This window comes from Canis lupus, chromosome 28, assembly GCF_011100685.1.
Source record: "Canis lupus familiaris isolate Mischka breed German Shepherd chromosome 28, alternate assembly UU_Cfam_GSD_1.0, whole genome shotgun sequence".
NCBI lineage: Eukaryota > Metazoa > Chordata > Mammalia > Carnivora > Canidae > Canis > Canis lupus.
The window spans coordinates 20736879-20749055 of NC_049249.1; positions in this window are offsets into that span (position 1 = coordinate 20736879).

Here is a 12177-nt window from a genome sequence, read left to right on the forward strand (position 1 = left end):
GATTTGTCCCAGAGAGGTTGGTAAGGGAAAGGCAGGGGGACTAAGTGGGGGTAGGGTGGGGCAGGATATGCAAGCCCTACAACCAGGTTGCCTGAAGTTAGTGTCTCCACCAAAGAGAAGCTTTCACTGGCAGTTAAAAACTCCTATTTGGGGGCATGCCTTAGAAAGAGAATTACTATAAAGTCCAGTAAAATGTAACTGTCAAAAGTTTCACCACATTGAAAAGTGATAGTTTTGTCTGCACCGTGCTATCGTCACAGGACAAAAACGTCAAGTAAAAAGCTCCTCTTGCTTTTGACCCTGGAGAACTACAGATTCCAAATAACAGCCAGTTATTTTCTGGAAATCAGAAATAGCTTTTGGTAAAAAATAGCCTCTTCCCCTATGAAAGTACTGGGAAACAACTCAGGATCAGAACATATTTTAGTCCCATTTGAGGTGTTCACTTTCATCTCTTTGTAGTTTCTAGTGACACTAATCTCCAGGTCTCTGATTAAAAACAGTATAGGTAAGATTTTAAAAGTTTCCTCAAAATGTCACCAGGGCTTTGGTACAGCCATTGCTAATTTAACCATATCATAAGTCATTAGCTGGGCAGTGATTTCTTTAAAAAATTTATAATTCCTCCTTTTAGTGTCACTTCATTTTATCTTCACAAACCTCTTAACACATCTAATAATTAGCTTATATAGTAAATAAAGTGCTCCAAATTTATTTAATGGCAATATTTTAGGTAAAACATCCTTTCAAGGCTATACCATATATAAACTCTTTTTGGCTTAGTTTCACCATTTTCTTATACATTTTTTATATTGTTCAAATTCTTACTAACTATAAAAGAACTTCAGTTCATACTCTCCAAAAGAAATCCTTCACTGCTTGAGACTTTCATAGCATATTATATATTCTTTTCTTATATTATTTATCAATTGCCTCACTATAGAGTTTTATTTTATCTTCTCTACCAGAGAGAATGCATCCTCTTTGAACATAAAATTTGACAAGTGTTTATCTTCTTAGCATCCTTCATGTCTAGAGCAGAGTCTGACAAGTAGATCTAATCTATCTATTCTTGCTCAATCAGAATTTGTAAATGCACTAATTTAATAGTCAAGATCATGTTCACAATCAGTCACCATCTAAACTTCAAACTATAGAAAAGTAATATAGTTTAATGAATAAAATTTAAATTTTATTAGTAGCCTTAGGTCTGGGTTTCTGCCTACTTACGGTGAGAGCTTAGTTGGGTGATTTAACCACACCATGTCTTAGTATCTTCCTTTATAAAATGAGACTATGAACAAGGCCTGATAAACTCCCCCCCACCCCCGCCATGATTCACAATGAAAAAAAGAGATGGTCTAAGAAAAAAAATACTGTTGTTCTTTTCAATGGGAAGGAAAGTAAAAAAAAGCCAATGCTTTCTATATAAAAATAATATATCAAAAAATAAAACTAGACCTAGGTTTTTCTCAAGTGTTTGCCAAGGCTGAAGAGGTTCTACATTTGGCTGTGGATTAGCCTAGAGGAGCAGAACAAACAAGAATAGTGACAATGATGTAACCCAGAAACCAAGACATTTCTACCTTTCAACTCTCCTGAATTTCTAGTGATGATGGGGGAGGGCCATGAGGGAAAGAATGAGAGAACAAAATAAGGAGGAAGGGGGAAAAAGGAAGCCTCTGAAATAAATAAGGGATAATGAATAATTATTTCACTCAATTAACAGAAAATTGGGAATAACGCTTTAAACTAAAACCCAAAATGAACCGGAACTTAGTTTAGGATCTGCCACTGACTTACCAGAGGAATTTGCCCTAAGACATAACTTGTCCCTTAGATTTCATCAGTTAGATAGGATATTTTATAGTTTCTTCCAGCTCTAATATCATAGGACTTTGATGCCAATATTTAATCCCATGAAAATCTAGTAACAATGACGTGTGAATAGAAATGTTTCCCCAGGTCCTCTAATTATAAAATCGTGGATCCAGATTGTTCCAAAGTCATGTTAAAGTCTGCTATGAAGTACTAAGCTGAGATATGAGACCTCTTAAGAAGGGAGGTATTGAAATGAGTGGGGGAAAGAAAGAAGGAAGCATAGAAGGAAGATGGGAAGGGAACAGGAGAATGAGAAGGGAGGACAACTGAAAAATTGGACACTTGACAGAAGTCATCATGGAATAGGGTCTTTAAAAATAATTACACCCAATTTTCCTTTCTATTCAAGACTGTTCAACGACATGGGGGAAAGGAAGATTCAACAAGAGAAACAGTGTGTGTGTGTGGGGGGGGGGGGTATGTAGATACATACCTGCCGATATATACCTGCAGATACATACCTAGCAATATATATAAATATATAAAAATATATATTTTATATAGTCATTCTTTAGTATTTCTGGAAAGTGAGCATTAGAAAAACCTATTACATAGGCTACAATTAGGACTCCAAGTTATTCACTACAATTATCATCCACCACTTCCAGCTTCCTCCTGTCTTTGGGAGATGCTTACAATAAAATAAGCAAGCCTAATTTGATTTTTTTTTAAATCATGCACAAAAAAATAAATAAAAAATAAAAATAAAATTAAAATTAAAAATCATACACTACACATACACACATTTTGTCCTCATTTTCAAAAATGGAAAAAGAAGTCCATTCCAATTGCCAAGTTTGATGAAATTAAAACAAAATATAAGGTTTGTTTGGACAAACATCAGTAACGAGAGCTCTTATCTGGATATATTCATACTTGTTTAAAATATTTATCATTGTGACAAACATTAAAGGTGTTTCTATATTTTGTTTCAGGTTTCTTTGCTTGACCATGTCTGGTAGGATACATTTTCAGCAACTTAAAAATACAAAAAGAGCTTTTTATCATAATGAGATGTAATTAAAAATCTGAACAGTCATTATTTTAGGAAAAGAAAGATTCAAAACAGAATACCTGAAAAATAATTCAGCAAGGAACACCCAAAATAAAATTCTATAAAAAAATATGTACATCTTGGGATGCTGGGTAGCTCAGTGGTTGAGGCTCTGCTTTTGGCTCAGTGCGTGATCCTGGAGTTTGGGGATCAAGTCCGGCATCAGCCTCTCCATGAGGAGCCTGGTTCTCCCTCTGCCTATGTCTCTGCCTCTCTGTGTGTCTCTAATGAATAAATAAAATCTTTAAAAAATATATGCACATAGTTTGATCCAGTGATTCAAATTAATAATTTTATCCTAAGAAAAATATTAGGCAAGAGTCAATGATATAACACTAAAATTTCTCATTACAGTTTAATTTAAAACCATAAATTAAAAAAAATAATAAAACTGTAAATTATAGAACCTACAAACCCAAGAGTACAATATTAGCTTTGGTATATTAATGTTTTTTTTCCAAAATTGCATAAAATGTGATTTAATAACACTATAAAATGGCTATGATATTTTGGTAAAATGGGAGTGGGAAGAAGATATAAAATAGTATGGTATTATGGAATTTTTCATTAAAAAATGCATTGATTGATTAATTGAGCACAATCAGAAAGCTCATGATCTTCTGAGTTTAAGCTGGATCTGATGGATTTAGCTGTGGGAATTCTCCTTGTACTCAAGTAGGGACAATGTCTTGTCTACTAAAATCCATAACATTCACACAAAGAAATAGCATCTGTAGCAATAGCAACTACAGCTGTAACAGGATATCGAGAGCAAGAAATAAAGTAAGCAAATGTTGGTAAGAAAACCTATAACAAAGGTCTATGGAGTCCAGTGAAAAATACCAGAAGAATAAGGAACATACAAGATGAAGAGCAAATAGTGCTCAATTCCACCAACAGGGTGAGCACCATTTGTCACAGAACCTGGGTAGGGTGGTCTGCTCTCGTCCTCCTTTCTGCATTCTCAGTTGCTTATTATGTGCCCAGCACTGTCATTTACTCTGGAGGACACAGGAGGAGAATGACACTCTGGTGTTGCCTGTAAGGGTGTTTTAGAATAATGGGTGGAGGTGGTATACAGGGTGGGGAGTGTCAAGGAATATTCATTTGAAACAAGAGAAATAGTTAAATGCAGATCTAAGGAATGATGTTTATGTTTCTGTGACACTTTTGATCTAAAATTTATCAAATGGAATTTTATCCCACATTAATCTGGTGGGTTATGCCAAACAGACATTATCATGCCCATTTTACAGATGAAGAAATGCAACTTGTTATCCTCAATGATAAAAAACAAAACAAAACAAAACAAACAAACAATGGTAATCTTTCACAGCACAGGAAGAAAAACACCTTTCTGTGAGCTGGCCATAATTTGGAAAGTCCAGATAGGTAAAGCCATAGAGCTAGAACATAAATTCTAGGTGGGTAAGGACTGTAACCATCGTATGCATTACAGAATCATCAGCACTGAAACAATAAATACTCTATAAATTCAGAATGAAGGAATAAATTAAAGAAAGAATATATGAAAAAATGCAGGTAACTGTGGATATCAACCAGGTGTGGACTCCTGCAGATTAGAGTCCATCCTGCACTCTCTGGCTAAGATGTCACTGAGCAGCAAAGAGCCCCGTGGAGGACTTTAGGCCATGTAGTTTGGTGTCTGCCCACAGAGATGTGGGAGGAGTACTCCTTTTTTATCTCCAATCAGCAAATATTTACCTAACACTCACTGTGGGGCAGGTACTGCCTGAAGGCTTGGTTTTCTGGCCTAGTTCTGGCCCTCTCATGATTTTCCAGAACCCATAGGAAGGGCTTTTTGCCCCCAACAACCTCCTTTCCATTTAGGCCTCCAGCCAGGAGATGAGAAGTGCAAAAAGGCTACTCTCAGAACCTCAAGAGAACATGAATTCCTTCTATTGCTAAACTGACACATGAGATTTCCCTTTCTCTTTACCTACACACAGGGACCTTGAAATGGGATCACTCTCTGGCAGGAAACATAGAGGTGTGAGTATCCATTTTTCCCTACTGATGCCAGATGAAGAGTCAAAGGAACATGGAGAGTTGGAAATAATTTTACAGTCCCAAACCTCTCCTTCAGAAGTAGATGCCTGGGAGAACAAAAGGCTTATCTTAGTCCCTGACTAGCTCCTTCCCCATTTTTCATCCACTATGTAGTGGACCCTTGAAAAACACAAGTTTAAACTGTGTGGGTCCACTTATATGGAATTTTTCATCATTAAAAATATTAGAAAAGCTTTCAGAGATTTGTGAAAATTTGAAAAAAAACTTGCAGATGAATTGTGTAGCCTAGAACTATTGAAATTAAGTAAAAGTTGATATGTTATGAATGCATAAAATATATGTAAATAGTAGTCTATCATTTACTACTATAAAATATACAAAAATTATAAAAAGTTAAAATTTATCAAAACTTATGCATATATAAGCCATACATGGTACCATTTGCAACCGAGAGAAATATAAACAAATGTAAAGATGCAGTATTAAATTACAACTACATAAGATTAACTGTAGTACATACTGTACTATACAATTTTGTAGCCACCTCCTTTTGCTATTGCAGTGAGCTCAAGTGTTGTGAGCAGTGAGCTCAAGTGTTGTGAGCATCCACTTAAAACTCCATGTCACACTAATCATCTCCACATGAACAGTTTGTCTCTAGTAAATTGCTTATAGCAGTAAAAAGTGATCTCTCATGGTTTGCGCATATTTTTCATTATGTTTAGCATAATACCGGTAAGCCCTGAATAACACCATGAGACCTATACAAAGTGTCATTAGTGATTCTGGAAGTGCTCCCTCCCAAGAAGCAGAGGAGTCATGACATTACAAGAAAAAGTTGAATTGCTTGGTATGCAATTGATAGACATCTACAGCTGAGGTTGCCTGTCATTGTAAGATAAGTGAATCCAGCATAAGGACCACTAAGGGTGGGAAGAAGGAAAAAGAAAAGGAAATTTTGTGAAGCTATCATTGCAGCTGTATCAGCAGGCATGGAAATCTTGCACTTTTTTTGAAATACCTTTTCATCTCCTATTGAAAATGCAGCTTTTATATGGGTGCAGGATTGCTCTAAGAAAGGCATACCTATAGACTAATATAATTAGAGAAAAAAACAGTCATTATATGACAACTTTAAGCAAAAGCAAGGCAAAGGATCTAAACTTGGAGCATTAAATGCCAGCAAAAGATGGTTTGATAATTCTAGAAGGAGATCTGGCTTAAAAAATTAAAGATATCGGATGCAGCTCCTGCTAACCACGAGAAAGAAAGGGAGTTCCCAGATGCCATTAAGAAAACCACCAGGAAAACAGATATCTGCCTGAACAGATTTTGATATTTATTTATTTATTTATTTATTTATTTATTTATTTATTTATTTATTTATGAGAGACAGAGAGAGAGAGAAAGAGAGAGAGGCAGAGACACAGACAGAGGGAGAAGCAGGCTCCATGCAGGAAGCCCGACATGGGACTCGATCCCGGGATTCCAGGATGATGCCCTGGGCCGAAGGCAGGCGCTAAACCCCTGAGCCACACAGGGATCCCCTGAACAGCTTTTTAATCAGATAAATATATGTTATTCTGGGGGGAAAATCCACAAAGAATTATTATAAGGAAAAGAGGCAAGCACCAGGATTTAAGCCAGGAAGGCATAGGCTATCCATAAAGTTTTGTGCAAAGGCACTCAGGTTTATACTCAGGACTGCCCTGCTCCATAAAACTGCCAACTGAGCTTTGAAGGGAGGTAAGAAACACCAATTGCCAATCTTTTAGTGGCACAACAAGAAAGCCTGGACAACAAGAACAATTTTTTTTTCTGGATTGGCTCCATCAATGCTTTGTCCTTGAAGTCAGAGAGTACCTTACCAATACAAGACTGCCTTTTAAAGTCCTTTTGATATTGGACAATACCCCTGGCCACCCATAACCCTGTAACTTCAACAATAAAGTGGTCTACTTACACCCAAACACATCTCCAATTCAGCTTCTAGATCAGGTAGTCATAAAGGGCCTTTAAGGTTCATTAAACACAATATTCTATGGAAAGGATTGTCAATGCTATGGAAGAGAATGCTGATAGAACATCATGAGAGTCTAGAAGGGTTATACTATTGAAAATGTCATCATTAGGGTAGGAAAAAAAAACAACAAAAATTCCATCAAATCTGAAACAATAAATGTATGCTATATCCAGATGTTGTGCATGACTTCATGGGACTTAGGACAGGACCAATCAAGGAGATCATGAAAAAGATTGTGGATATAGCCAAGAAAAGGTGAGGAGTAGAGAGTTTCAAGAGATAGATCTTGGAGAAATTCAAGAGCTAACAGACCCTACACCTGAGGAATTAATAGAAGACACTTTGGAGATGAGTGTTTCTCAACAGTGCCAGATGATGAGGAAGAAGATAAAAAAGCAGTGCCAGAAAACAAACCAACATTAGACAATCTGTCAGGGGGGTTCCAATCATTCAAGATTGCTTTTGACATCTTTTAGGACATGGGCCCTTCTAGGATCTGAGCACTGAAACTTTAGCCAATGTACTATGTAGAAATATTTTTAGAGCAATTAAAAATACCAAAAAGTCATACAAATTGGGATGTATTTCCATAAAGTTTCACTGAACATGCCTGCTTCCCCTTCCACTTTCACCTTTCAACCTCTGTCACTCCTGAGACAAGACTAATCCTTCTCCTCCTCCTTCTCCTCTTCCTCCTCCTCCTCTGCCTACTTAACATGAAAACAACAAAGATGAAGACTTTTAGGATGATCCACTTCCAAGTAATGAATAGTAAATAACCTTTATGCTGTATAGTTAATAAATTTATCTATTCTCTATGTGTGTGAGGGTCTTCATGTGAAAATCCAGTAACTGTACAGCAAGAACTGTGTGAGATGCCATGTCACCATCATCATCACCTAAATATTTATTGTACAGATCTTGTGCAGAAGTTAGATAGAAGTGGACAGCCTATCATTAAATAGATATAAAGTGAGTGATATTTAATATAAAAGTAATGATGTGTTAGTTTTCTTACTGTTTTATAATTTTGCTTTCGAATAATTACATTACCATACAGTATGCCTCTCTCACACAATTGGAGAAACTGCATATTAGCCTATTAACACATAAGTGTTTTGTTCTGTTTTAAGTAGGCTCCATGCCCAGTGTGGAGCCCAACACAGGGCTTGAATTCAAGAACCTGAGATCAAGACCTGAGCCAATATAATGAGTTGGACACTTGACAGAGCCACCCAGGCACCCCAACCGGTAAGTATTTTTTAATATATGTAACTATTAGTAATTCCAATACTGTATTATGAATATGACAACTACTGTATGCCACAAAAATTTTATAAGGATTCACTCATTAGTGTATAGGCTAGGCTACCATGAAGCAATTGTATTGATTACACTAGGCCACTATAGCAACCATATTGTTGTGTTGTTATCAATGCATGAATTAAACCTATACGTACGAATTTCTTTTTTACATTATCTTTTCATTTTTATGTCTAGTGACAGTGATACATAAGATTTACAGTGTTTTGTAAGATATATATGAGACCATACTGATGTGACTATTGACAGACAATTCATCTTCCAAGTAAACAATGTAAATTTGCTGTATTAATAAATACAGTACTGTATCTTGTCTTCTGATTCTCTTAACATTTTCTTTTCTTTAGATAAGAATACAGTATATGATACATGCAATAAAAAATATGTGTTAATTGGCTGTGTTATTGGCAGGCTTCTTTTTATTATTATTATTGGTAGGCTTCTGATCAACAGTAGGTTGTTTGTGGTTAAGTTTTGGAGGGAATCAAAAGTTACACATGGAATTTCAACTGTACAGGGTGTTGGCACCCCTAGCCACCATGTTGCTCACGAGACAACTGTATTCACCCTCTCCTTCCCACTCTGCCCCAGAAGCACAGTGATAGAGCAAGGAGTCAGGGAAGCATTCACCCTTTCAAAGGCAGCTCCTGCTCTCCAAGAACGTAGGACTTTGGGATGGGGTGAATGGGTGGCAGGCAGTGAAGAGGGCACTTGATGGGATGAGCACTGGGTGTTATACTCTATGTTGGCAAACTTATATATATATAAAGAACACAGGACTTATTTAAAATGAAAATGCTTGCGGGGGAATGGAAGTAGCTGCTTCCAGCCTTGCTCTCCAAGGCATAATGGACCCCTGGCTACTCCCTAAGAGCTAGAAAAGCATTAAAGATGTAGGAAATGGGATCTTTAAAAAGCTCCCCTGTCAACTGTTATTTTACCATTTATTTCTAAATACAGTTTAACACTCCACACTAACACCACAAGTAGAGCATATAAAATGCCTGCTCCTGTCAACAGGACAAATGGGCTTTGGAAGGGAGGGGGAAACACATGGGAGCTACTTGGGCCACAAATGTTAATTCTCCCTTTATGTGGCAGGAGAGTTTATGCATTGGCTTTGGGGCTTTAGGGAAAAACTGATGTATCTGGAGCTAAAGCTAAGATGTTAGGGACATGAAAGAAAATGAAGAAGGAGACTGGACAGAGTGGCAGGAGGAAAGAAAACAGGTTTCTGACGTTAGGGGGGTCATGAAACTAGTGAGCAGTCATTCCAATTCAATACAAAATCCTACTCTTTACTGCCAACGTTGGACAATAAAATATCACCTCCTCAGGACTGTATGAAGCTTTTAAATTTCTTCAAAGGATTTCCAATGCTGCAATTTCATATCATTCTCACCATAACCCAGACATATGAAACAGCTTTCATTATTTTCCCTTGAAAAGACAGTACAGGCTGAAACACAATGTGATTTGCCCAAGGTCACTTCTCAGAGAAAGGGGTAAAGCTGAGTTAACACCTATATATCTTGCCTCCCAGATCTGTGTTCCTCCACTAAGGCAGGGGATGGCAAACTACAGCCCTAGGGAAGATGTGGCCTATAACCTCTATTTGTCAACAAAGTTTTATTAGAACAGAGTGACAGCCAGACCAACCCTTCTTCTGAGCCACAACAGCAGAGTTGAGTAACTATGATAGAGACCTTATGGACTACAGAGCCTAAAATATTTATTAAGTAGCACATTACAAAAAAAGTTTGATTCCTGCTGCATACCAACCCACTACCTCCAGGGTTATTACATGGCCCTTTTAATCCAGAGGTCCAACACTGATAATGGCTCAAGGGGAGGTTTGAGACAGAAGAATTTGCTCTGTTACATCTATTGTGACCCAGACACTGTCTGGAGTGACTCACTTATAAACTTGTCTAAGTTTTTTCAGCCTCAGCTCATAAATTGAGCCAAGTGCTCACTATATCCAAGGGACACTTTGTATGACTTGCACTTCTTCAGTAAAGAATTGCAGCTCTAAAAATACACTTTTTCTAAAATTGTATATATGGCTTATGATTTCACATATTTGAATCTGGTACCCTCCCACACCTACCCTGCACATGCATCTTCTCAGCCTGTTTCTTAGCTCAGTCCACCCTCTCTGATTCATCCTCCATGGCCTAGCTGCTGGTCTCTCACTCAGGACAATTTAATTTCTTTCTTGTGGACTGTGAGACTCTCACTCATCTGTATAAGGGGATTCATTGTGCCATTTCCCCCATAGATTCAAATACTTTATCTCCAGGGATTCCAGGTGCTCTTCCTCTGGGGGTGGAGGGCATGCAGAGAGAGCGATGAAGGATTCAAGGGAAGCCAGAGGAGAAGGTAGAAGGGAAAGTAAAAACAAAGGGATAAATTTTTCCTGAATTATATTCCGACAGTGATGTTTTCATTTGTTTTTTCCAGCAGATTACATGCTCAATGAAAGAGGACACCATCCCTGCTTGGTTCACCGATGACCCTTCGTCTCACATAGTATCTGACACTTAATTTGTCACTGTACATATGTGTGGAAAAATGAATAAAATTAAGCAGATTCAGGTCTTGCCAAGGATTGAGAAGGATAAATTTTACCTCAAATACCATTTTTTTTTTTTGCCAGCAATTATGACCATTTATCTAGCAGTAAATTGCTTTGTCTTCAAAAGAAGCTCAGGCTGGAATTTAAAACCAGAGTCTCAGCAAAGGGGAGACCCCCTCTGCTCTCAGCAGGGAGAAAGCAATACCGAAACAACACACCATTCCCAGCAACTGCCATTTCTTTTCAAATAAATTTTCATTTATAGGAACCAGCCTTCTCCTAGAAACCAGAAGTCTAGATAAAAATCCAATTCCCTTAAATTTAAATTTAGTTCCCTTTGCTTGCATTTATGTCAGAGGTTTTGTTTGTTTTTATACATAGACAAAAATTCTGAAGAGCACATTAGGTTACACATGCATGAAAGGTTAAGCTTTGTAAGGCTGAATGGTAAAACTCGGTATTTCCTTTTTTTTTTTTTTCTCTTTTGCACAAGTAAAAGAATCTAATACTTATTTGTCCCGTGTTTTGTTTCCCAGGATCTTTTATGAGACACTTCAGCAGTAGAGCAGGCAACCAAACATTTACTCCTCGAAAGAGGAAAACTAGTGATGGTTATCCCTCAAGTCAAATGGCCAACTGAGCTACTAGGGCAGTCTGGGTGTGGTGGTAATGAGCTTAAATAAGCACAAATCAGGGAGTATTAGCCTGCCATAAATTAACCTGCAGATTGGCCCTGAGTAGATGCATCTGCATTGGGTCATTACCTGCCTTTTCTGGGGTCACATCTAAGCATGCATCATTTACCATGATTCCTAATTACAAAAGCTAGCTTTCAGCCAAGGCAAATTAGGTCTAGGGTCTGTGTCCCACAATTTCGGGAGTGCCTTTCCTATCAACTAGAGACAGCTACATTAGGACTCAGAATATATTTGGGAGAAAAAATAACTAAGTCAGATGCAGTTAAACTGAACTGAACCTAAATATCTATCAACAAGTTGTGGAAAAGTAACTTATGGTATGTCTAACATCTAAAATAAATAAATAAATAAAGGAGGCATATTCACATTAATAGTTGCCAGGCCAGCCATCTATCTGATTAATCTGGGGTCTTTTAAACAGCCCCAAACTAATTGAATCAAAATCTACAGATGTGAGTGTGGATGTGGGTATTGTTTTCAAAGCTCCTTAAATAATTATAAACTGTATCCTGTGTTGAGAAACATCAATGCTAACTTGAAAAAAAAAAGAGTTATTATTGAATAAAAAGTGAAGTTTAGAAACAATAAG